The sequence below is a fragment of the Erinaceus europaeus genome, chromosome 9 (genome assembly GCF_950295315.1).
Source record: "Erinaceus europaeus chromosome 9, mEriEur2.1, whole genome shotgun sequence".
Taxonomy (NCBI): Eukaryota; Metazoa; Chordata; class Mammalia; order Eulipotyphla; family Erinaceidae; genus Erinaceus; species Erinaceus europaeus.
The window spans coordinates 95,227,421-95,253,686 of NC_080170.1; the positions used below are offsets into that span (position 1 = coordinate 95,227,421).

General features: G+C 36.6%; 1 protein-coding gene across 10 annotated transcripts in view; it reads right to left on the minus strand.

Annotated features, from left to right (window-relative positions):
- BBX (BBX high mobility group box domain containing) overlaps positions 1-26,266 on the minus strand; it is a 339,966-nt gene that overhangs the window by 153,552 nt on the left and 160,148 nt on the right. Inside the window, exon 4 of one of the 10 annotated variants that reach the window (XM_060198425.1) lies at positions 13,640-13,757. The exons of the other annotated variants lie outside the window; for them this stretch is intronic. The gene's annotated coding sequence lies outside the window, so the exon portion shown is untranslated. The remainder of the gene's footprint in view (positions 1-13,639; positions 13,758-26,266) is intronic. 10 annotated transcript variants of the gene reach the window in all.

Below are 26,266 nucleotides of genomic sequence, written 5' to 3' on the forward strand. Positions count from 1 at the left end.
TAAGTATTTCTGTTTTTGATATTTATTTCTCATTATTCAAAGGGTTACATTTCTGACAAAGTAAATATATACACTAAGTCATAGTCTGAACATTTGGATTCAAACACTGATCTAAACAAGTAGCAAATATTGGTTAAATCACCTACTTCTGAATTTCAAGCTCCCTTCATCTAGCCCTGGAAAGGGTCTCCTCCAGTTCTAAATCATTGTAAGTTATAGAATAAAGTATATCGGGTCTATCTAGTCTCTAGGGTCTATCCCTAATACTGTTTCTTTGCAAAAGTTTTTAACAGGGGCCTAGGAGTCGATGATGCTAGGGCCAAATCTAAAAGGGGTTCTTTGTAAGTCGTAAGTGAATTGCTTTTGAAAAAGTCTCTGTAGATATCTTCAGTTCATTCTGCCTCTATACAAACTGCTGTGGGAGCCTAAGAAAAGCAGCTTTCTGTCTTGCAAGTATACAGATTTGGTATGGCAGCCACTAGGCTGCAATCATTGCCAGGGAACTGGACTGAGTCAAACAAGTTGTACGCATCCTATGCCTGGATGTCTTTCCTTTCCTTGGCAAGCCATACTCTGGGATCAGTCATCCAGCCAAATGTCAGGAGTCCCGAAGTCGTTACTCATGCAAAAACTTCCAGTGAAACACTTAAAATGATTTACATTTAAAAACAATACAAAATAGATCTTTTTTTATATTACTATAACAATGGATGAATCAGTGAAAAACTAAAATTCCTAGTAGAACAATGACTTAAGAATTACATAGTGTATGTTTGAAAGAACATTTACATATACCTTTTTAGTTCAAAGACAGTCTTGGCAAGTACTAGAAGAATCAGCAGGTATAGTTTTTAATACTAGATTCTCAGGATTTTCCAAGATACATATTTACATATGACTGCCTCATTTTCATTCTACTTTAGCACATATTTCTAACTATAAAGGCATTACAGATGATTTGCTTATAGGCAAAAAAGAAATATGTCGTGAGCATTATTGGTGATTTCAGTCAAATTACATCATGCATAAGTCTTGTTGCATTTTTCTGCTACAGGAAAATTACTAAACGTCCATCTTGCAGTCATCTCATTTTATAAAAAGTAGTTCATTTAAATATTTCAACCTAGATATTTCAAGAATGTCATTGAAGACAGGTCCTCTTACATACACTGTTCTGTGAGTCTTTTAGATAAACAGAAACTACCAAATCAAACATATATATCTAGAAATCAAAAAATATATTTCTAACAAAATAAGTTTAATTTCAAAAATAATCTTGCTTAGGAAAGCAGCAATCTCTTGCTCTTGAGAAAGAAGAAGCATGGTGGTTATGATCCTGCATGCAATATACTATACTAATTTTTAAATGAGTTCATAGCAACCATCTAGAGTAAGAGATATTTCTTTTAAAAATTATCAATATCAGTTTATAGAAAGGAAAATCTTATTAAAATTAACCTAGATATACACCAGTTTCTGTGAGAGAGAGCTTATGTTCACACGTATCCATAAACTACTGCAAAATATATACCTGAAAGCAGGATTACACTAGAGTTTGCAGTGAGTACCTCCCTAACACTTCCTCTCCACTATTCCAAGCTTGGGATCCATGATTGCTCAACAAATTGTTTGGCTTCATATGTTAACTCTCTTTTCAATCACCAGGTTCCAGATGCCACCAGGATGCTGGCTAGGCTTCCCTGGATTGAAGACCCCACCAATGTGTCCTGGAGCTCAGCTTCCCCAGAGACACACCCTACTAGGGAAAGAGAGAGGCAGACTGGGAGTATGGACCGACCAGTCAATGCCCATGTTCAGCGGGGAAGCAATTACAGAAGCCAGACCTTCTACCTTCTGCAACCCTCAACGACCCTGGGTCCATGCTCCCAGAGGGATAGAGAATGGGAAAGCTACCATGGGAGGGGGTGGGTTATGGGGATTGGGTGGTGGGAATTGTGTGGAGTTGTACCCCTCCTACCTTATGCTTTTGTTCACTAATCCTTTCTTAAATAAAAAATTTTTTAAAAAAATTATCAATATCAGTTTATAGAAAGGAAAATCTTATTAAAATGGAAACAAGTCTTTTTTTCTCCAACAACCTGGCAATTTTTACACTTGAGTATTATCTGAATTCTGTAAAAAATAAATAAATAAATAAATATATATATATATATATATATATACACAATACATTCAAGGAGGAACTAACTAATATGGTAAGGGGGTGGTGGTAAAGCAAAAATGCTAGGCTATTTTATATGTGGAAGAAAGTTTTATTATAAATAAGCTTAAATGGTCATTTTACCAGAAAATTGGTACTCTAGATACAGAAATAACTCAGTATTTTATTTCCAAAAGAGTTCTTTGCTCTTAATTAAACAAATTTGATCACTATATCCTATACAAAGCTTTATTACTTTGCAACATCTTGGACCACTTCTATTACAGTAAGATGATTTTTATTTGGTATGGTTTGGAAGGTTATTTGGGGGGGCTGTAAATCCATATATACACAGATATACATGTAGATAAAAACCTATTAAATCACATATAATGAGAATATTTTACTTTTTTCAAATTTTTCAATTAATTTTTTATAAGATAAAGTCAGAAATCGACAGGGATAGTGACAGAGAGACACTTGTAACACTGCCTTCCCACTTGCAAAGCTTTCCCCCTGTAGGTGGGGACGAGGGGCTCAAACCTGGATCCTTGAGCATTGTAATGTGTGAACTCAACTAGGTGCACCACCACCTAATCCCAACAATCTACTTTTGAAGAGCAGAGGGAATTAACATTAACACTCCTTGGATTTTATTCTCTCTCCCACACAAATTGTGTTAAAAATGCACCGTTTTTTTTTTTAAGAACTTTTTAGTAACCTAATATAAATTTAGGAGTTTGCAGACTTAATTTGAACTTTTTGCCCCCCCCCCAATCCCTCTATGGTTATTGCTGGGGTTCGGTGCCTGCACCACGAATACACTGCTCCTGGAGGCTATTCTGCCCCCCCCCCTTTTGCCTTTGTTCTTTTTGTTTAGTTGGTTGTTGTTTTTCTTATCGTTGTCGTGGTTATTATTGTTGTTGTTACTGATATCATTGTTGTTGGATAGGACAGAGAGAAATCGAGAGAGGAGGGGAAGACAGAGGGAGAGAGAGATAGACACCTGCAGACCTACTTCACCGCTTATGAAGCGATCCCCCTGTAGGTGGAGAGCTGGGGGCTTGAACCGGAATCCTTACCCCAGTCCTTCAGCTTTGCGCCACCTGCGCTTAACCCGCTGCACTACTGCCTGACCCCTCTACTTTGCTCTTCATTCAAAAGTGATAGATGTGGGGCTGAGAGACAGCTATTTGGTAGAGCATATGCATTGTGTTGGGACAAGCTCCAGTGCAGTGCTGTCTCTCCTTTTTTAACTATCTGAATAAAAAACTTGGCCTGGGAGTGGTGAGGTCCTGCATGCATAATAAAAACACAATGCTGAGTTTAAAAGCTTATAGTTATAACTTAAGATTAGACAAGTTGGGGCCAGGCAGTGGTGCACCTGGTTAAGCACACACATTACAGTGCACAAAGACTCATGTTCCTGGCCCTCACCTGCAGAAGGAAACTTCATGAGTAGTAAAGCAGGTCTGCAAGTGTCTCTGTCTTTCTCCCTATTTATCCCTCACCTCTCAGTTCCTTTCTGTCTCTATTCAACAAATAAACAAACAAATAAATAAAAATCTAAAAAAGAGTATACAATTAACTCCCTCATTAGAAGAAGAAATCCAGACCCACCAAAATATGTTCAGATCCCAGAACTTGTTCAAAGTGAAAGAGCTGGGAATAGTACAAAGTATCCCATACAGCTATTTTTTTTTCATTTCCATTCATCATCTAACCTCTAAGTCTGAAGGTAAAGTTTGTTCTTTTAATGTTTTTGATAAAACAATAAATTCATTACTTTTTTTAAAGTATAAAACTTGTATGGGGCCAAGTGGTGGCACACCAGGTTAAGTGCTCACATTACAGTGTACAAGGACCCAGGTTCAAGCCCCTGGCCCTCACCTGCAGGTGGGAGAGCTTTACGAGTGGTGAAGCAGGGTTGCAGGTGTCTCTCTGTCATTTTCACTCTCCCTCCTCCCTTCCACTTGATTTCTAGCTGTCTCTATCCAATCAACAGAAAGATAATTTAAAAAAATTAAGTTTTACTCAAAATTGAAGTGACTAAATTCACTTCATTAAAAGTGGGACTCTGGTATACGATGGGGCAAGAGACCTTAGGTTGGGGGAGCAAATGTCTCCCAGGCATGTATAAGAGGAGAAGAGAGATTGTGCCTTTGTGTTAAAGTCTATATTGCAAATAACTAACCCCTTCTCTCCACAAACAAACAACAAAAAGAGTAAGTTATCATTTGACATTCAAAATAAATGTGTTACACATCCACTGAGTATTATCAAACAGGAGTAGGATTTCCAGCTCACCAAACTGTAATGATAAGTTTTATCAGTTGATCGGATTTGGTGTTTTGGATTTCTTACAACCTCACTGATTATTCTAAATCTAACCAAGATGAACAGTTAACAAGAAGAAACTTTGAAGAGACAAATTCATAAGAAAGGACTAATAAAACAGATTCATAAAAAAAAATTTTAAGCACAACACATTTATTCTCTTAATATTCTTCCAGTATAAATATTTAGCTAAGTCAGAGACTTATCAATACTCTTTGTTTTTCTAAATATTTAAAATAGTCTTTCAAAGGAGACAGTTCCAACTGTGTATGAATTTAATAAAATGTGTGAATAGTCTTATACCACTGCACTCAGTTTTACAGTTCCTCAATGTCTTTTGGGACATCATTACCAATATGCTTCTAATTTCATCAATTTCATGTCTTAGATTGATATCCATCGGTGAAATAAAGCATTCACTGTTTCTCAACAAATAACACACCCACATAACACTACAGTTATTTTTCATCTTGTGAACAATGTTGACATACATCCTCTGCCAGGTCAATCTTGAGATGAAGACTATATCATCTTTTGAGGCTCAAAGAGATAATTCAGAAGAAATACTCTGCATATCATTACTGAAGTTCTTTTATTAACAGTCTCATGTTGTTTAGGTAGAAATCTCTCCAAATTTCAACATAATAGTACACTACAAGTGTGTTTGGTAGTATGTATGCTTAATTGCTTATGCCACTGTCTGCCTCCCCTCATTTTGTTTTTAAAACTGTAATCCTTACTCTATGAAGCTAGAATGATTATTTTATTTCAACATTACTATTAAGTAAAAATATGATCACTTTGTACTTGTGTTACGTTAATAAGAAATACATTGATGACGCTGTTGTATGATGGGGAAGAAGGCCTACGTTGGGGATGCATTTGTCTCCCACATACCCAGACACCTATCATAGGAAGATGAGGGACAGCACTTATGTGTCAACAACTGTACTATAAACCACTAGGACCCCCACCAATAAAATATTTTTAAAAAGAAATACATGAAGGGCCCAAATTTGATCAATTGATACTTCCCATTAAATAATCCAAACACTTTCTAAAATGTTATGACTCAGAAATAATTAAGTATAACACCTAGGATTTATATCAAATGCAAACTTAAGGGGCTGAGTGACGGCAAACTTGGCTGAGTGCATTGGTTATAATGTGCAAGGAACTGAGTCCCCACCTGAAGGGGAAAGCTTTGTGGGAAGTGAAGCAGTGCTACAGGTATCTATTTCTCTCCCTCTCTACCTCCCCTTCCCTCTCCATTCTGGCTGTCTCTACCCAATCAATAAATAAATAAGAAATATAAAAATGAAAACTACATACAATTAGATATGTTTGGATGTGGTCCCAATTAGGGCCCATTTAATAATTCCTAAGAAAGGAGTACGTGAAATATCAAATAAGGGGTGAAGACTGTTTGTCTATTTGTCTCCCATTTCCATGCACCATGAGTCAAAGAAAGATTTGGGCTTGCCAGTTAGACAGTCCAGGCTATGAATATTTACTGCTAGTTACTTTAAATTTAAGATCCTATATTCATACTCATGTATAAAAGTAAATTAGTACCTGTTTAACAAAATGAAAAGTGTAGAAAACCCTTTTTAGGAGAGCCTCACATGTAAAATCTAAAAATTTACTAACAACAACTACTAAAGCATGAATTAAAGTATTTTCTTCCTCCTTCAAGCCCTTTGACACCATGTAGTCCCCAGAGATGATTACAGTGCTCTCTAGGTGATAATTTTCCTTTCCAAACTAATCTCATCAGTAGATTTATTCAGAACCATGCTTTGAATTTTCACTCCATGAATTCAAAGTCTTCAGTGGCATTTCAACAGTCGACTCTCAGAATTTAATTCTTGAATTGGCATGCCCCATCTTTCTTGTATCCTCCCTGCCTCACTCCCTCTTTTGCTATGCATACGAGGTAGGATCCCATACTCCCTTTGTCTTTCACTGTATCACAGAAGATATATATATATATATATAAATATATGACAGTGCTCCCTGTACTTTCTCATCATTATCCCAATGATCTCTTATTGAAAATGCCACCTTCCTGTTTTCTTTTTAAAAAAATTTTTTTTATTATCTTTACTTATTTATTGGATAGAGACAGCCAGAAATTGAGAGGGAGGGGGGTGACAGAGAGGGAAACAGACAGAGAGACACCTGCAGCCCTGCTTCACTACTTGTGAAGTATTCCCCCTGCAGGTAGGGACCAGGGACTTGAACCTGGGTCCTTGCGCACTGTAGCATGTGCGCTCAACCAGGTACACCATCACCTGGTCCCCCTTTCTATTATTTTCTTTCCTTTTCTTTTCCTTTTTCTTTTTTTTTTTTTTTTTTTACCAGAGCACTGTTCAGCTCTGGCTTATGGTGGGGCAGGGGATTAAACCTGGTACTTGGTGGAGCCTCAGGCATGAGAGTCTGATTGCATAGCCATTATGCTGTCTACCCCTCCCCCTTTCTATTATTTTCCACACAATTTCTCATCAGGTAAAAACAGCATCTCCTTCCTACAAATTTCTTAATCGAGGACAACATGACAGTATTATTGTTATTATTATTTGCCACCAGCATTATAACTGAGGCTCAGTGCCTGCAGGATGAATCTACTGCTCCTAGTGGCCATTTTCTCCCTCCCTGCCCCTTTCTTTTTTCTTTCTATTTTATTTGCTAGAGTAGAGAGACACTGACACAGTAGGGGGAGATAAAGAGAGATAAAGAGAGACACCTGCAAACCTGCTTCACCTTTCTTCAAGTGTCCCCCAGGCAGGTGGAGAATGAGGGCTCAGACCTGGGTCCTTGAGCATGGTAATGTGTGCTTTCAACTGTGTGTGCCACTCCCCAGCCCCAAACCATAAACTTCACTGATACCCTTTTCTACTTTTGTCACAACTGATTACTGTAAATCCACGACTACACTATAAACTCATCCACACCGTCAGTCATTAGTAGAGTTTTAATTATAGACATCAAGTCTTAAGTGTAAAGTTCTTCCTTAGAAATCACAGATTTAAATACTTGAAGTTAAACTTGTCCATGGTTCAGCTTTCTCACAACTATAGACTCTAAGTGAAAGGAAGAGCTAGAGAACTAAAGGACTAACCCAGATTAGTCTTTAAATTTGCACAGAAGTAATAAAGGAAAAAGCAAGACAGCATAATCCCAATGTTTGTTAAGTACAAAGCATAAAAAGGGCCAAAACCTCTTGGTAAAACCTTTCATTGAAAGCATTTAAATGAAAAAATAAATTCAAACAAATCAAAAAAAAATCTTTGGACCACTTTTAAAACTTTGAAGGAACAAGAAAAACACCCCAAACCAATCTTTGAATAAACTCCAATAACAGCATAAGAAAAGCTTCCTGGTGAGCTTTACTCCTGAGAGAACAGCTGACTCCAGGCAAAGAAAAGCAGACCCACTCTTTCCCTGGCACTGAGATCTACAAGTTCCCTTACTCAATAGTCCCAGATGCTAATTTTCCTCTGGCCAGAAAGGCTCTTAGTAATTGGTACGTTAGTAGCTGATGAATGGGGCAAACCCTGTGTTTATTTGATAGCCTGAGGCATGAAGAAAGTAACACCACCACTTACTTAGTATAATGGCCAAGTAACAGCAAATACCTATAAATGGATGAAAAATCGAGTCACGATACCCCTGAGTTCAAAACAGACTCAAACTTTAGGGCTAGTGTGCCATCATTCAAAGGAGACACTGCCTGGTCAGCACAGGCAAGAAAGTGTCCCCTGGTAAGAACAACAACAACAACAACAACAACAACAACAACAAAAATACAGCTGCTAAATAAGAATTGGGAATTGGTGAGAGAAGACAATCTGGTATGTACATAGAAAAAAACAAATATTTTGAAACCTTTAGGAGCACTGTATTGTCAAGGTGAGCTACCACTGAGTGTCCCAATTGCTCAAAACAAGTGTCAATATTAAAGAGCAGTTTTTGAATTTTTTATTCTTATTTTCCAGAATGCAGTTTATAAATGTAGGTGTTACAGATAATCAGTAATACTATATTGCCTTCTTCTTAAAATTATAGATCCACTTGAACATCTCACTTGGTGTTTCTTCCCACCCTTTTTTTCTTACATACACACACAGAGGCAGACAGAGAGTGAAAGAGATCACAACACGGAAGCTTCCTTCAATGAGGTAGGGGCTGAGGTTGAACTTGGGACTTATGCATGACAAAGTAGCATACTATCCGGGTGAGCTATTTCACTAGCTCTCACTGCTTTCTATTCAGATTAAAAAAAAAAAAAAATCCCAGACAAGAATGGCTATTGTTATTCCAGAAAATCCTAAATTTAAATGAAGTTACTCAGAAATAAATTAGTAAGGTGCTTTATTATAATACAGATACATCTCTATGAGGCATAATTACATGACTAATTACATAAGGCTCAACTAAGATCTTTGATATGTACTACCAACCCTGCTGTATCACAGAAACAAAAATAAGAATTAAATATATAGTCAATGTTATTCTAAATCGAACACAACAATTTCTCTTCCAAGTTAAAAGCCTATTCATTGTAGAAATCAGTTAATAAATGCATTCCCTAGCTTCCTACAAAGGAAAATATTTTATAATATGCTTATATAAATTTGTAAATGTTCTATAGTACTTAAAGATGATCCAACTAGTTTATTTTTAATGTTTTCTGCAACTTAACTACTAAAGAATATATGGTTCTCTTTCAAGAGACAATCAAAAATAGGAATATAAAATGAATACTGTAAGGCTTTCTGAGACACTGTCAACCCTGTCTCAATTAGGAAAACACTAATGCATTAGTACTACAAGAGAAACTATTGCTGATCATTTAAATATTAATGTGAATACTTAACAGGTCAAGTCGCTGAGATTACTCAAGAACAGAACATAAGAGGTTAGAGTGAGCATTCTTCCAACAGTCAAGATTTCGTATCAAGGTAATCCCTCCTCTTTTCCTCTAACAAACATAAAAGAATGTTTCTCTTCCTGCATTTCTGAAGAGCAAAAAGTAATCAAAAACAGTTCTTTGAGAAAGATAAGACAGTATTAATTGTATCTTTCAAGACCAGAACATTTGGCATAACAATTCTTATAGGATTTTGCAAAGTAAGTAGTTAAGAGTGGTGAGTTATCACTGCCCCAACTTCTTACTCCTCATGGCTGAACAGTCCACTAAATCTTCAGTGTTATATATATGGAGGCAAAGGATAGGAGGCTAAAAACTATATTTTCAAAAATAATTATTTTATTTTTTACCTACGAAGACTTTTTTAAATTCTGAATTTAATGGAGAATTAATGTTAATAAAATAAATTTTCACTAAAAGCTTCCCCCCTCCTTTTTTTTTTATAGTTTCAAAATTCTCCCTTTTTTCTTCTCCTAGTTTACAAAATGCCAGAATAACATGAGATTTTAACAAAGTAGGCCTATGACATCATGGTCAGATTAGATTAGCCGGTGTCTTTTAAAAACAAACAAACAAAAAAGGTCTACTATTATCAGCTCATGGTCATAAATGCAGCTCTCTCATCAGGGCCCTCAGAAGTGACTGAGCTATATTTACAAATTTACAAAAAGTTGAGATGTGGTCTCCTGCTCTGTATGATCTGTATGACAGCTTTTGGCTTTGATCCACAGAGTTCAGAGGTGCTCACAAAATGAATTCTGAATAAGAGGCTTCAGAAATATCCACTGGGTGAAAAACTCCAAGAGTCAACCAATTCTTTCAAAGTGATTCTACTCTATTTTAGAGTGGGAGTCTCTGCAGTCACTGTGTTAATGCTTAGTGCTGGTAGCAAGTGAAGAAGTTCAGGTCCTCACTCACAATGTACTTAGAGCAGAGACCCTAGCAGAAAAACTAGGAAATGGGTAACTTGCCGCAGCAGCAAATGAAAGCAGACCTACTAACTCCATGGAAAGGTCTGGTAGTATAAAATAGCACTACTTTAAAGACGATAACTGGCATGTGAGAAAGGTCATAAGGTTAAATTATAAAGCAAATAATAAAAGGTAAGACAAATTGCCCTGTTCACAGAGCTGGGCTTAAGGGAAGAGGAGGAACAAGAGGGCAGAATTCCAGGTTTTGCACTGACCAATGTCGTGTTATCTGGAGAAAGAGATTGGGAAACTAAAGCCATACATGACACATCCTCAAAGAAAGATAAATGTATTCTTTCTCTAGGACAAATCAACCCTAAATAACAAAAAGAGGAAGAGAAGTTCAATGTAATGCCCCACTTGCTGGGGTTGAGTGACAATGGCTGGCAGGTCACCAGGACACAGTTATGGGCAGAAAGCCCAGTAAGGTGGATGGATTAAGGTTTTGGTAGTGGTGCCCAGACACCAAGTGCTTAAACTATTTTTCATTTCAGCTTAAATAGAATATAAAATGTTGGATTCCAAAGACCACTATTCTATAACATTTGTTTTAGAAAAGAACAGAGTGAAAGAACAAGAAAAAAGTGACTTGCTCTAAGTTACAAAGCTACTTGCCTGACAGAACTATTTTTGGTGCTCATAAGTCCATCACACTTAAGAGAAATTATTGCTGAGCAAAGAAATTTCCATATTTATTGTGACTATTTCTGTTCATTCAGTAAATAACATCTTTTGAAAAGTAGAGTATATGCAATATATTTCTCTAAAAAACTTACAGAATTACAGTAATAATGTAACAGGTAGCCATGACCATTTGACAAAAAGCAAATACTGAGATCAATCAAGTAAAATTATATAGACACCAAGTACAGATTATAATATTAGGAGGAACTGCGATATAAATATTGGAATGGAATGTACATGTATTGCCAAATGCCAAAAGAAAACTGGCTAAGGAAAGCAGAAGTAGGTGAAGGACAGAAAAGGTGAGTGGTAAATACAGTTGAGTCATTTACTCAAATTTGGGGGCTTTTATAATGCAGAACAAAACTGATTCAGTCCCTGAAGCTTGAAAACAGTTCTCTGAGTCTCCATCTCAACTAAAGTCAATTAGTAAGGGGTTGGGGGTGGGGACGGCTTGTACTTCTCTTGCTCAAACTGTCCACAAAGGGCAGGAATAGTTGACAGTTTCTTTCGAACATAAGAACATTAGAGGCTATGGTGCGGATTTCTTAAAAGTTGGGGGGTGGGGGGAGCCAACATAGCAGACATAATTAGCTATCTCAGGCTGTCTGAATTTACTAATTTGAGAAAAGATATGAATGGCAATTTGGAAACTGGCAGAAATGAGAGTTGGAAAGTATGCTACTAATGTTTTAATTGAAGATCACTGGGTAAAAGTAAAGATAAGAGTTACATGCAACTTACAAAATTCTTTCAACAGAAATCATGAAATTCATAAGAATTAAAGGAGACAGAAAAAGGGAAAAACATTTACATTCAGTTAGAGTTAGAAGCTGGACATAGCCTCTTAATCCTGAACATACACCTTCAGGAGATAGTTAAGTATACAGAGAAGCACCCACAAGAATCTGAAAAATCTTTCCTCTGCAGCTCTATTTCGGACAACACAAAAACCTGGAAACAATCTCAACATTAATTAAAAGAAACTATTACTACCACTACCACTACCACTACCACTACCACTACTGCTATTATGGCTCCAGGGTAATTGTTGGGGTTCAGTGCCTGAACTACAAATCCACTGGTCCTGGTGGCCATTTTTTTTCCCATTGTGTTGTTGCTGTTGCTGTTATTGTTGTTACTGGATAGGACAAAGAAATTGAGAGGAGGAGAAGATGGGGAAGAGGAGAGAAAGACATCTGCAGACCTGCTACACTGTTTGAGAAGCAGGACCCCTGTGCTTCATACTATATACGCTAAGCCCCTATGTGTGCTTAACCCCTAAGTGCGCTTAACCCCTAAGCGCACTTAACTTTTGCACTACCGCCCGCCCCCCTATAATGCTATTATTCTTTAATGTTACAAATATTCCAATATGTCTATGTTTTCTAAATACTACAGACAACTTCAGCTTTTGTTTCAAAGCTGAAGCCTCCCATATGTGTGATTTCACTGCTCTAAGTCACAGAGGGAGAGACACCACAACAGCACCAGTTTCCTTGGGCACCATAGCACTTCCAGTGTAGTGCCAGAGTTAGAACCTGGATCATAAGCGAGGACACATATCCTATCCAGAAAGCTTTTCTCTCTGGTACCATGAATTACTTCTATTTTTAAAAAGGTCTCAGAAAAAAAATTATTTCACAAACTCTTTAATGACACTTTTTAAGAATCTGCAAGTAACAACCTATAAACCAGTAATCTGCAAGAATCCAAGCATGGATTGAAGTTTTCGTAAAATAAACACTAGTAATTTATACAACTCTTGGAGCTTATTTCACTCTTGGTTTCATCTTTAGTTTGATATTGTCCAATGTTATGAACTAGAAGAGGTGAGATTCAAACCATATCCAGCTGTGAAAACTAGGATGATCCATAAGTAAAATTCCCTACATTCAAACCAGTTTTCAACATAAAAACAATACTGGCATGTTACACTGCAATTTATTATTTTAACCCATATTAGTATTTAAAAAGTGTGTTCCACCACAATATTCTAAGACTTGTACTTTATCTTATAGTACTTTATAAACTCTATAAATTCTGAAACTGACAACAGGAACAAAAAGTCTCAATTTAGCAGTACTTCTTTCATAATTTGAATTTCTCCAAGACTGAAAGCTTTGTGAAAGTTTGCTATTGATAACCAGAAATGTAACTCTTCACTACTTTCCCAAAAGGGATTCACTCACAACAGAGGCCTGCCAAGTCCCATAGAAATTACTCACTTATACCCTCTTTCCTCATCTTTCTTCCAATCATACTTCAAAAACTAACTTTAAACTAAATGAGAAATTATGATTAATACCACCTGTTTTGTTGTTGTTGTTGTTACTGTTGTTGTTTATCCTGGGTCTCTTCAACATACCTACAAATACTTTGTTTGTGGAATGACTTAGCAGCTTTTTATCTTGTTTGCCTATGTGTCCAGATTGTACGTCCACTAAGAAGAATTTACTTCTGCACTATGTTCTAACTCATTCTCCTTTCTCCAAAGTGCCACTAATACTGCTCTGTAAATAATAGCCACTTAATAAATGCTGATTGACTTACTACAGTGTGATAATTCGTCTCTGGTATTTCTCAATATCCCAGTGAATCCTCCACATCTATAAACATGCTGAAGATGAGACCAGGTACTGCTAAAGGCTTGGGGTCTTCCTGAGTGTGCCTGGGACAAGAAAAACACAGAGAGACACCAAAGACAGTCAGGAGAAACACACAGAGAGGGAACATGAACACATACAGAGAACACATTAAAGAAATAAGAAGAGCAAGAGTCAGGAGTCATAGAGAGATTAAGCAAAGATACTCAGAGACAGAAAGGAAGTCAGCAATCTGAATTTGGGTTTGGTAACCACAATTTTAGTAGTATTTACTCATGTAATAGATACTCTCATGCTACTACATTTATGATACAGTAAAATCTTATGTTTAAGATTTTTCTGTTTTGTATTTTTACCTACTAAAATGCACATTTTACACAGTCTCATTGCTGGAGATACAAATACAATCTCAATCCAAACAAACACACTATTTAAAAGGAAGTATCTTTCTAATCACTCAATTCAGAAAATGAGTATTTTAAAAGAGATAGTATCAGTAGACTCAAGGTCACAAGTAACAGCATAAGCGGGGTCCCAATTCTTCTGATTCCAAAATTCAATGCTTTTTTTTTCTCACATCCATTCTGTCTCTGCTAGAAATTAATAATACATAATTCAAGCAATACTTACAAAATTTAAATTATACTTTCAAGATAAAATGAGCTATCTTTTGATATAACTATTCATTTTGATTTTAAAGTCTATCAGAAAAAAATAAAACAAAATGAAAGTATAGAAAATTTCAAACAGAGATGAAACAGCTACTTGACAAAATTTCAGCATCAAAATGGAGTTCTAGCCAGCTCACTGTTTTTGACAACACTGTAATTTCAGGCTTAATGATATAATGATTTTAACTGACAGATGAAAACATAGTCTACATTTCAATAAACTCTTAGATCTACATACAAGTAAACATGCCTCAAACTTGTTCTCTCTGAACGTCTCACCTAAAGTTCATATTGTAGTTCAATATCAGGATACTACATTTAGTAGAAAGATTTAGTGTACCTTGTGCTGTAAGCAATACTATTTTCCCTTGTGGGATATTTGTATTCTTGTAAATAATCATGCCCTTTGGAAGAAGAAGAAATCAATACAATAACCAGAAAAGCTCTTTTGATACAATAGTAAGCATGTTGTAAGATTTCACAGCAAGACAGACAATAAGAATAAAAACAAATTTCTATTCAATTTTGTATGAATTTATTTCCTCATGTTCAGCAAATTTTAAACTAGAAACTTAGAAGTCTGAAATACAGTGCTACTCTGCCCTCTAGTGACAGTCTAGGTTTAACTAAATATATGTATGTTTTTTTTTTTTTAATTGCTTTAGGAGCAGTACTAGAGAGAGAGAGAATGCACAGGCACATACATATATACATGTACTTTTTTTTTCTCAGTGAGTAGAGAGTACTAGTAAAATTTTAAGATAGGGCTTTTGAGATTAATATAATGTGAAAAGAGACACTAGTTTTAAAAGGATAGTCTACATAAGCATTGTATGTGTCCATCCCTTATTCAAATTTTTATGCAGTTCATTTGGAAAGGCCAAAGACTTCCACTATATAAATTCCAAATTACAAAGTATATAAATTCCGAATCAGTCAATGTTGTTACTTTAAAGACTGAGATATCAAGATAAATGTTTGTTCTATATCACAGTTTCATTTAACAAAACTAAAACATGCTTAATACAAAACTATACTACACAGAAATGACTGTCACTTTGTATGTAGAAACATTAGTCAAGGATGCTAGTTAAGACCATGCAATTATACAAACATTTACTCTGATTATCTCAAATAAAAGAATTTCTTTTCCTTGATATCTCTTGCCACTGACCTCTTACCAAAAAAGCAATGCAGCACCTCAGGAGGCAAGTGCAATGGATAAAGTGCTGAACTCTCAAGTATAGGGTCCTATGTTCAGTCACCAACATCACATGCCAGAAGGATGTTCTGGTTCTCTCTCTCCTCTCTTTCAGAGATAGATAGATAGATAGATAGATAGATAGATAGATAGATAGATAGATAGATAGTTTTAAAAAGAAAGCAATGAATTTCTAAAACAGCATTTCTACTCTGACCCTAAGTTGACTATATGCTTCTATATTATCAACACCCTTATTGGGTTGTCAGAATAGTCACAACATATTCTGGTTTTCTAGGCAAAAATGCATTATGACTTTTCTGACACCTACTTTAAAAACAGACCTTACATATATACAAATGAATGTAAAGATGAGGATAATACACTGGTGTCCTTAGGTGCACAAATCTTATAGTTAAAATGCCAGATTTAAGAAATAGATGCCACGTTTTGAATTTCACCTCTCATTTATTAACAACTTCACTCTAGGTAGTTAATGTAATCTCTCTGTGCTTCAATTTCCTCATCAACCAAATGGGGATAAAAGATACACCAACCAATATTGACATTTTATATATTGTAAGAATCTGGGTTGCAAATTATGTTTTTAATATAAAGTATAATATATACAAAAATATATATTCAATATATGCATTCTCATGCATATAGCCTCTATATCAAAAGAACAAACTATCTAAGTATTGAACTTTATTAATATATAGCATGAAGTATTTAAAGGAGGTATCATGATACCGAAAATTTATTTTCAATGCATCAAAACAGGCATTGATACTGAATGTACAGATTAAAAATACAAAATAATGGTATAATAACACAGGAACTAAAGTGATGGGACAACGGAAGTGTGGCGGGGTGTGTGTGTGTGTGTGTGTGTGTCTGTGTAAGTTTGTGAATAATTTCCTAAAATCTTACAACACAGTGCTGAATATGGGCCCCTGATCAAATAATGGGGCTTTCAGTTAACAATATTTATATACTTTTCTCCTATTTGGGAGGTACTCTCTTCCATGATCCAGCTTTCTAGCCTTTTTTCCAGCCATGACATCATCTCCCCAGACAACAACTTGGGCCCACCTGCATATCAGATGTCAGGCTCCGAAAAAAACTAGTATAGTCATGGGCCCTTTGGAATATAACTAAAACAGGCCTAATAGTTATCTTCATAACACAGACCCCAAATCTTCACCTGCAATATTCCAGCCTTTAGGTTCATGATTAGTCAACAATGTGTTTGGCTTTATATAACTTTGTTTTGAGCCACCAGGTTCCAGATGCCACCATGATGCCAACCAGACTTCCCTGGGCAGACAACTCTACCAATGTGTCCTAGAATCCTGCTTCCTCAAAGCCCTGCCCTACTAGGGAAAGAGACTGAGGGTATGGATTGACCTGCCAATGCCCACTTTCAGTGGGGAAGCAATTACAGAAGCCAGACCTTCCACCTACTGCACCCCAAATGATCCTGGGTCCATACTCCCAGAGGGATAAAAAACAGGAAAGCTTTCAAGAGAGGGGATGGGATACATAGTTCTGGGGGTGGGAATTGTATGGAATTGTACCCCTCTTTTGGTCTTGTCATTACTTCTATAGTATATATAAAAAATAAATTTAAAAAGTCCTACAATACTGGAAGACAGTAGTAAATGAATAAAACGAAAAATTAAATAAGTTTAGTAGATGGATATACATGAATGTATAATATTCTTTAAAGGTTTCATAAAAAAATTCAGGTGGAAAACACATCTAGGGCCAGATGATGGTGCACCCTGTTAAGACACACATATTACCATGCACAAGGACCCAGCCAGGTTCAAGCCTCTGCTCCTTACCAGAGGGGAGACAGATGCAGATCTGCAAGTGTCATTCTATTTTCCCTCCTCTCTCAAATTCTCTCTGTCCTATCAAATAAAAAATGAAAAAGGCAAACAAAAGAGACAGAATGAAGAGAATAGCCTTACACAGGATTGATGTTAAGATTAAAAAAATGGAAAAGAGGAGCCCTTGGCTCCCCCACCTGCAGGAGTGTCGCTTCACAGGCGGTGAAGCAGGTCTGCAGGTGTCTTTCTCTTCACCTCTCTGTCTTCCCCTCCTCTCTTCATTTCTCTCTGTCCTATCCAACAATAATGACATCAATAACAACAACAATAAAACAGCAAGGGCAACAAAAGGGAGTAAACAAATATTTTTTTTTTAAAATGGAAAAGAGGGGCCCGGGCTGTAGCATAGTGGGTTAAGCACACATGGTGGGAAGCACAGGAGCCAGTGTAAGGATCCTGGTTCGAGCCGCTGGCTCCCCACCTGCAGGGGGGGTCATTTCATAAGCAGTGAGTAGGTCTGTAGGTATCTTTCTCTCCCACTCCTCTCTAGATTTCTCTCTGTCCTATCCACCACCAACAACAGCAATAGCAACAATACTAATAATGACAACAATGATAAACAACAAGGGCAACCAAAGGAAAAAAGCAGCCTCTAGGAGCAGTGGATTCATAGTGCAGGCACTAGGCACTGAATCCCAGAAATAACCCTGGAGGCAAAAAAAAAAAAAAAAAAAAGGAAAAGAAAGCAATGAGATTGCAGCTTAGAAGGTGGTATAGTGGCTTAAGTGCTGGAGTTTCAAGCAGAGGGCCCAAGACTGACCCGAGGCATTACATGTGCCAAATAATGCTCTGGTTTTCTCTCATGTGAGTGAATTTTTTTTTCAAAAATGAAATAATTGATACAGCGTTTAAGCTTGGGGTAGAAATTTTTGGAAAATTATCTGTTCCTCTCTTGTCTCTATCTGAAAAAGTGATCACTGAGAGGCGAAGTTTCAGTGATTTAAAAAAAAAAAAAAAAAGGATATCAAAGTGCAAGATTTCTATTATATCCCCCAAACCGCTTGGACCATTCTTATCTTTGGATGTGAGAAGGGTTGGAAGAGATAGCTCACTGGGTAGGGGTAAAACTATTATTGTCAGACAGGAACCAAATTCAAGCCCTGGAACCATGTGGGAGGAGAGCTACGGCAATGGAGAAATCTTTGGTGTCTTATGTCTCTGTCTCTCCCTTTCTCCTTCTATCTCAATAAAGAAAGTGGCCTGGAGCAGAGAGGCCCTGCTCCCCCCAAAATCTGATTTGGCTCCAATTAGCTAAAAGTTAAGTGATTTCCCCCCACCACCAATATTTCACTGGAGGTTTGTTACCTGAACAATTTCATGCACCCAAAGTCATTCTCTGCCTCTCTCTTTTAGAGAATGAGAAACAGTGGGAGCTTTCTCTTCACATGAGGTGGTCAGAAACTCAAACACAGATGCTGGTACATAGTATATGCTCTACCAGGTCAGCTGTTTCCCAGTCTACTCCCCACAATGCTCTGATAATATATGTCCCAAACTTGCAATTCCCTCTTGTATAAAAAAAAAAAATCAGAATAATATGCAGTCCAGTAGGTGGTACAGTGGATAAAGCACTGAACTCTCAAGCATGCATGAGGTCCTCAGTTCAATTCCCAGTATTAAAAATGCCTGAGTGATGGTGTTGTTCACCTTTCCAAATAAATAAATAAATAAATTGAAATGATGATACATATATCTAGTGATCATTGCGAAGCTTAGAGAAACACAGAAAAAAATCAGTATAGAAATGCAAAAATTAACAGCTACCATTTTAATTTATAAGCATTATCATTTAGTGTGAGCATTCTTTTTAAGCTGTTTTTTTTTTGTTGTTGTTGTTGTTGTTTGGCTCCAGTTGCTAGGGGCTCCTTGTCTGCATTGCCAATCCACAGCTTCTGGTGGCCATTTTTCTTTCTTCCATTTTTTTTTCTTCTTCATTTTATTCAATATGACAGAAGTTTGATGGGGGAGGTGAATAACAAGGGAGGGAAAGAAACCTGTAGACCTGCTTCACCACTCATGAAGTGTCCCCACTGTAGGTGGGAAGCAAGGACTTGAACCCAGGTCCATGTGCATGGTAAAATTTGCACTCAACAGGGTGTGCCACCATCCAGTCCCCGCTTAGTTTGAGTATTATCTATCTTTTCTAACGGTCATCTACAGATAACTGTCAACGTAACTATGCATCTTGATTCTAAGTTAGAAACTTTTTACAGGTGGCCCTTCTACTCTCATGAGTTTACACATGTACGAAAAACTGTATTTTACTGACAACTGTAAACCATTAATCCCCCCCAAAGGAAAAAAATAACAAAGTAACCCTTATTTAGAGTATCATTATACTTTCTGTAAAAGAACTGGCAATATAGTAAATGTATTAATCATCCTTTTGTAACAATTATAATAAATAAAAATGTTATGGGTATAAGTTTAGAATGTATGTTTTCTAATGATATGTTACAGAATATGGCTTCAATGAGTTTGAGGAAATGATGTTAGCATGTGGACAAGTTCTGAGCTGAAATAGTTTAAGGTAAGAAAATTTTAAAGAATATTAAAATTTTATTTATAGAAGATTAATCCTAGGTTCCTAAGCTGTAGATATAAATCATTATATGGTGCTCAACAAAGACATACAGTTTCAGCTAAAAGAATTATGAAAACCTTGACAATGAAAGCTGTAACACCAGAAACAATATATAACATGGCTTCTGCTTTGACCAATCAAAACAGAAAACTGCTATATCTAAAGGATTACTAGACCCCCTAACTGAAAAAGCATTTAGCTATCTCCATATTCTCCAATATTTTTGTTGCAGTTTTTTTCTCTCCTTTTAAACTAAACTCTATTCCCTTTCCCACCTCAAGTCTGATTATTTGACTTTACCTGTAGATGAAAAGGGGGTATAAAGTATGTAGCAGAGTGAATTTTTACTGTAAACTGCAACCAGAAATACCGGGCCTGAGATATCAACCTCAAAGCTCCTCAAAGACTTGTGATATCTTCCTTAAGAGATAGGAGTATCTACATCCACATTAGACGGCACATCATCTAACAAAGTTACAGATAATAGATAAAAGCTAAGGTTTAGGGTACTGGGTACAGGTGTACATGTATACACAGACAAGAGGCAGTTATATAACTCAAAGTAAACGTGCTCAATAGTCCTGAGTGATTAGACTTAAACCTGGAATCCTAGTTGAAGTACCTAAAGAAGGCATCATAAATTCTCTAAAGGCCGGAAGACAAATCCCAAAACCCTAATTCTGTCTGGGTTCAACAGATGACACTCAATGTTTTAACAACTGGGAGAAAGTCTAAGGTCGTCAGATAAAGGACTACAAAAATTGGATAAGGACAAGAGACTTACTTAATGATGGTCCTTCTGCTCAATTTAACACTACTTCATCATCTGGGGCCCTACTCAGGAAATCCATGGATTTCCACACAAATTTGATGGGCCAAGACCTCTAATGGATCCCTTTTTCCATCATCATTGGTCACTTCCATTAAGAATGGTATCATAAGCCCTCTTGTGGGCCTTCCCAGGACCCTGCCCTCCTCACCATAAGCAGAGATGGTAGGGACTGCCCCAGTCTCCGAAGGGAGGCTGGAGTATGCTGCCCTGTCACTTGAGGAAAACTGGCTCTGAAATGAGTGCATCCTACAATGTTCCCAGCTGTGACCATGAGCTGTGAGATCAGACCAATAGGGACTTAAAGGTTATACCCCTGGGTCCAGTGGATGGAGGTAAATAATTAATTTTATTCATAGAATTTATTCATGAATAAAAGCTACTCTCTGCCCTAATCCAACTTTCTAGCCCTTTACTCTGACACCATTTTCTCAGACACTATTTTTATTTTTTTGTTTATTTTTTTATTTATTCCCTTTTGTTGCCCTTGTTTTATTGTTGCAGTTATTCTTGTTGTTACTGATGTCATCATTGTTGGATAGGACAGAGAGAAATGGACAGAGGAGGGGAAGACAGAAAGGGGGAGAGAAAGATAGACACCTGCAGATCTGCTTCACCGCTTGTAAAGCGACCCCTCTGTAGATGGGGAGCCAGGGGCTCGAACTGGGATTTTTATGCTGGTCCTTGTGCTTTGTGCCACGTGCGCTTAACCTGCTGCGCTACCACTCGACTCCCTCAGACAATATCTAATTTCATGTTCGCTGTCAAATTCAAGCAAAAACTACCATAGGCGTGGGCCCCTGGAAACATGCATAAAATGTCCTTCCAACCTATGATCCCTAGTTTCATCTATTCTGTTCCTACTTTTTAGTTCCTGTTCATCAACCATTTTGTCTTGCATTTTTTTAATATTTATTTATTCCCTTTTGTTGCCCTTGTTTTATTGTGGTAGTTATTGTTGTTATTAATGTCGTTGTTGTTGGATAGGAAAGAGAGAAATGGAGAAAGGAGAGGAAGACAGAGAGGGAGACAGAAAAGGGGCAACTATGTAAACAGATAGCTGTAGAGATAATAGTCAACCCACATCTGTAACCTTAGGAGAACTGCTTTGGCTTGCAATAGAAGAATTGGGGATTCAGAACTCTGGTGGTGGGAATGGCATGGAATTATACCCCTTTTGACATGTAATTTTGTAAATCATTATTAAATCACTAATAAAAGTTGTAAGTTAAAATAATAAAAAAGGTACGTAGCAGATACCTGCTACAGAGAACTGGGAAAACATACACATGTATAGACAAATGTGCTCTATAACTCATTAAATTCCCAATAAAATTTTTAAAAAGGTATTATGCTTTCAAAAATTGTGTCACAGTGGCATTGGTGGTATAGTGGTGAGCATAGCTGCCTTCCAAAAATTGTGTCATATTTTCTACTTTGTACTTCCAAAAATTTTCAGAGTTTCAGCCCTATCTCTCTCTAAAGCTATACTAACATTCAATATCAATCTCTCCTTTGCTGATTTAAAATGTATAACTACAACCTGACCATAATTATGTGATAACCTCTCTGTAGTTCACAACTAACCTAACCTAACCTTCTGCCACCATCAGTTTCTAGTACTATCTCTCTAGTACTGGTAGTATTATCTGAACACTACAGCACATATTCATTTTATTTTTTTAATTTTATTTATCCCCTTTTGTTGCCCTTGTTGTTTTTATTATTGTAGTTATTGTTGTTAGTGATGTTGTTGTTGGATAGGACAGAGAGATATCAAGGAAGGAGGGGAAGACAGAAGGGAAGAGAAAGATAAGACACCTGCAGACCTGCTTCACCGCTTGTAAAGCGACTCTCCTGCAGGTGGGGAGCTGGGGGCTCGAACCGGGATGCTTATGCCGGTTGCGTCACGTGCGCTTTACCTGCTGCGCTACCGCCCAACTCCCCATTTTATTTTCAGGTACTAACGATTTAGTATATATCACAGGAAAAACTTCATTTTTTTGGTTTGTTTGTTTTTGTTTTTTTGAGAAACAGCATTGAAATACACAAACTAAACTATTCCATTCACATTTTCTCAAAGATGTTTAGTTCTTCTGCTTTTTAGAATAGAGTTTAAAAAGTAAACTTACCCTAGCATTCCAGGCCAGCTAATAGGTAGCTTTTCGCTACAGCTTTCCACTTTATCCTTATAAACAATCCACCCAGCAAACAGAAAAGATCTATTCATCTTCTCCAGACTTCTCCCATATTCCCCCACCATACAGTATTCCTAGATATTCCTACCTAGGGCTTAAGACTCTCCTTCAAACACTTATCTTTGCATCTGTTTTATTCTGTATAATTCAATCACTTTCTGCCTAATTATAGAATCTGTCTTCATATCATGTACTCTACCTGTAAGATCCCCAGAACCTCATCTGCCAAAGTGAAGTATATTATCTCTTCCTCTCAATAAGCAAATGAATATTTTAAAACGTCTTAGAAAAAATTCACTTGTTTCAGGTAATAACTGTTAATACAAGTAACACGAAGCATTATTAATACTAAAATCAATAAACCTACTATCTATCACTGAGTGGTAGATAGAGGATTTATCTTCTAATTTCTGTTTAAGCTTTGATTTGAGAAAAAATGTAATTTTTCTTATTTTTTTATGGCAGCGAGAGAACAGAGCACCACTGTCATCTGCAGTGCCAGGGATTACACCTACGTCTTCGTGCACACAAGGTATGTGCCTTACTGCTAACTACCTCCTTGGTCCCCAAGCACATTTTCTTGACTAACTCTGCCATGTACTGGGTGGGCACTGCACTTCCCTGCACTTTGAATCCTTGTAACAGCCTTGCTGTTCACAGATAAAGCTAAGTAATTTTCCCACACTCCAGTCATAATAAACAGATTTAGTCTGTAGTCCATCTGATTCCCCAAGTCATGTTTTTAAGAGATCAAACTACAGCTTAAAAATAAAATTGATCCATTTAAATCTGCCTTCTCTAAGCAAACTTTTAAGTTTCTCCCTCTCCAAACTAATCTCCAGGAAGCAATAGTAAGCATTATGTCGATGACAATGTGGAGGCAAGGATAAAGATGTTTGTAAGCATTAGGAAGTAAAAGTTCTCAATTTGTTTTCCATAAGCACATTACAAACTAATTTATTAAACATTTTATTACAATAGAAATAATCTGTAAAAAAATTTTATAGTCTTGACTATTAAATAAAAACTCACAAAAAAGAGATATAACTGGGACACCCTTCCCATCAACAAGATAATAGCCTTATTAAAGAAATGTATCTTATGTTCTCTAAAATATGAAACCCCAGTGAATAATAAAGACAGCACCCATCATTTTAACAGGAGCACCAAAATCTCAAAACTTTACCATTCAATTAAATGTTCACCAAATGAACTGGGAATGAGCTTCATCAACTGGCAGACAAAATGACTACTGTAGCAAGAGGTTTTGGTATTAAAAAAAAACAAAAACCTGAGAATAGCTCATTTTTTTCCTTCAATTTTTCTCTATTGTCTCTTTTACAATATAAAGCAATTATCTGATGAACTGACAACTTAAACTATGTTGAGAACATAGTTTGGGGTGGGGAGCAAGAAAGCTCGTTTAGTGTGTTTCTTTGATCAAACATTCAACCCAGATTTGAACCTGGCCCACTTTGTCTGAAAAAGTCACTTCCCTCAATCACTCTACTCAACTAACTACACAAAATAAAGTAAGGTATATCCCTAATCTCTCTGACAGCATCAGCATTATTGTCTCCTCTTGATAATCTACAGAAGAAACACTGTATACAATTGGCCGAGAGAGAGATGTACTGGCAAAGGTATGTTTAACTTAGACTCCATAAAAACCCTAGATCTATTTCCTTCCTAACTTGAAGCCAGACCCTATAAACATAATGCTGGTACGGGTACAACAAATGACACTCAATGCTTTAACAACTGAGAATCTATCCTTGTCAGATAAATGACTACACATCAAAAGAAAATTCCATAAAGATAAACAGGAAACCCAGCAAATGGGAAAAGATAATTTGCACACTATACTTCAGACAAGTGATTGATATCAAACATCTTCTATAAAGAACTCACACAGCTCAGCAAAAAGAAAAGGAGCAGCCCAATAGAAAAATAGGCAGAAGATACAACTAGAGAGTCCTCTAAAGAAGAGATACACATGACCCACATAAGCAAAAATGCACCAATTCGCTAGAGAAATGCAAATTAAACCACACTGAGATTCTAGCTCACACATATGAGAATGAGATCCATCAATAACACTAGAGAAGATAAGTACTAGAGAGGATGTGGAAAGAGAGGAACGCCACTGGCAGAAGTGCAAATTGGTGCAGCAACTATGGAGAACAGTATGAACAAGCCTTAAGCAATTCCACTTATAGGCATTTATCTAAAAGATGTAACAATGGGAGTCAGTGCACCTGGCACAAAGCTCAAGGACTGTCATAAAGATCCCGTTCAAGCCCCCAGCTCCTCACCTGCAGGGGAGTCACTTCACAGGCGGTAAAGCAGGTCTGTAGGTGTCTTTCTTTCCCCCTCTGTCTTTCCCTCCCCTCTTCATTTCTCTCTGTCCTATCCAACAATGATGACTTCAACAACAATAACTACAACAATAAAAACAGAAAAGACAAAAAAAAAAAGGGACATAGATATTAAAAAAAAAAAAGATGGAACAACGTTGATTTGAAGGGAAATATGCACACCCATGTTCACAGTGTCTTTAGTCACAGTAGAAAAAAAATCTTGAAATAACCAAAAGGCCCTTAGACACATGACTGGGTAAAAAGCTAAGGGACATATACTCAATGGAATATTACTAAGCAATAAAAAGATAATGGTGTGTCCTTTGAAATAAATTGGCTGAAATTGGAGAAGAATATGTTTAGTGAAGGAAGTAAGGAGGTAAAGGACCACTATAGAATGGTTTCATTTATATGCGAAATATAGAGAATTGAACATAGGAATGTAACAGAAAATGTCAATCTATAACTAAGACTGAGAGAGCTATACTGGTTATCTATCAGGCTGGGGGTGGGGACAAAGACCTTTGGTGATGAAAGTGGTAAGAAAATTTTAAAAAATAAAAGGAGATAGAGTGATATTATCCACAATATTCTTTAGTATTAACTGTATTTTAACAATGATTTTTTGAAACATAAAAACCCTAAGTAAAAGATGCACTTGAAAGAATGCAAATAAATTGCTGTATAAAGGCTTTTTGCTGGTAAAAAATATTATGTATAGGAATATATATGTGTAATTTACTTATGTGAAATATTGTCAAATTATGAATTCCTGAAAACTTTAAATAAATAAAAAGAAAGGACTATAAAAGCTAGATAAAGGCAAAAGATTG